The sequence below is a fragment of the Lepisosteus platostomus genome, chromosome 13 (genome assembly GCF_059453375.1).
Source record: "Lepisosteus platostomus isolate fLepPlt1 chromosome 13, fLepPlt1.hap1, whole genome shotgun sequence".
In the NCBI taxonomy this organism is placed as follows: Eukaryota; Metazoa; Chordata; class Actinopteri; order Semionotiformes; family Lepisosteidae; genus Lepisosteus; species Lepisosteus platostomus.
The window spans coordinates 4,489,451-4,491,437 of NC_142623.1; positions in this window are offsets into that span (position 1 = coordinate 4,489,451).

The following is a 1,987-nucleotide window of genomic DNA, read 5'->3' on the forward strand; positions in this document are numbered from 1 at the left end:
TTTTCATAGCTCTGGTCTCAGTACATGAGCAAAAAGGTTTTGTAGCAAAACACTTAATAGTACAAACACTTTACATTGTAATTACAGTGTACAGTATGACAAGCATCTCTTACAAGTTGTGTAGTTGCACGTAATTATAATTTGAGATTATTCACACTTAAAGGATAGAGTGTATTTTCCTAGTTTGTGTTGTAATTGCATGTTTAATGATGGGCTCTTATGTTTCTTATAAGGTAAATTATAAGTTATATTCCTCCTAGAGCTGAGATAACAATGACATAAGATCTCTGGAGAAATGCATAAGATATTCATATGTTATTGAAGTGACATCCAGTCTCAATTAATGTATTTGCTGTAATTATTTTCTAGTATCTCCCTCACAACGAAGGGTATAGATCACTCACCTCTTTTATAATGTGTCAACACATGACTCTGTTCTGTTTCATCCATATTACTACTTCATTTTGCTGATATATTTATCTGAAGCAGCTTACATGAGCAACCATTTAGGTGGTAATTTGGTATAGAGAGTAATTACCAGAGTAATTTAGGTGAAGTGCCTTGATCAGTGGTACAGCTGGGGATTTGAACCCACAACCTCCAAGGTACAAGTCCAGAACTCTGACTGCTACTCCACACATGTGCATGAGTGTTCACAGCTCAAACAAAGCCCTGGCTGGGTTCTGTCTACTTGAGTGGATTTTTCCTGGAAGGAGCAGACGAGCTGTGAATGATACTTCTCACGGAGCCGATCAGTTGTAGTGATTTTGGATTGTCTTTGGTTTTCGCTGGGCGGCAGTGATGTGGTTGGAAGGTGTCGATTTGATTACCCTTCCACCCGTCCTGCGTCCAGTTTCCCATGTGCGCTTGAAGAGGGAGGTCGGCCTTTCCAATATTTCCACACGGCACGGGACGGGAGAGAGAGTTTTCTCCTGGGTCCGTGCATGGCATAATGCCAGCCGAATCCTGTTGCCTGTTATGACTTCTGGGGTGGTGTAACAGTAATCGTTGGTAGGAGTCTTTTTTTTTTGCTTTTCACTCGCCAGAGAGTGGGAAGCTGGTTTGATGTGCCGAATCCAGCACTGCCCGGGGTGTGGAAGGAATGATGCGCTGGAAACCAGCATTCCAGGCATTCCTTTGGTCTGTTTCCATTCTGTTTAGATCACCTTGGAAACCAGTGTTTTCATCTTCCCGTGTTTGCCTGTGCGCATCCAGGATTACGTGTGCTGTGGCCCGGTCTGAGTCGAGAGTGCTCTTCACAGTGTCCATGGGGAGCAGGAATGATGTTTCTAGTTGGAAATGTACTTGGCGAACAGCTCCACGTCTTGCTTGCAGGGGACCAGCTAAAGGAGGACTCAGGATTGGCTGGTCCTAACCAAATGCATGTAAATGGAAAACTACTGGTTCTCTTCTGCTTTTCTGATACTTTCCTCTTCAGGGTCAGTGGCATTCCCAGTCATGTGCCCGACTCGCCTTGGATCACTGGTTTCATCCCTGTCCACACTGTCCATCCTTAGACCACCAATGTTGTGTATTGCATTGGTCTTATATTAACTAGTATATATTATATAGTTATTTAGGTTGCTGTCAACTATAAAGCCTAATTTATACCTAAAATGTTAATCTTGTCTTTTTCCCTTTTTAAGTTCCTTAGGTTCATATTTAGTTCCTGAAAAAGTATATAAACTGGCAATTAAAACAAGGCAGAATTTACGTCAAAGGTCCCTACGCTGTTAATACTTTCAGGCCTGTCTTCACTGTACTGGGTCAGCCAGAGATCAGCCCAGCAGTGAGTTATTCAGTTGATGTCAGGGTCTGATTGTTGGCTATTTAAAATCGCAAATGTATAATGTTTCAATCTGTATCTTTACAAAAATATAGGGTAGAGGTACACATTATGTTTTAACAGCTTCTGTTTGTTTGTTGAAGATATTTTCTCGTCATTGTTAACCTACAGTAAGCTGAAGAAATTATACATAAGTATATT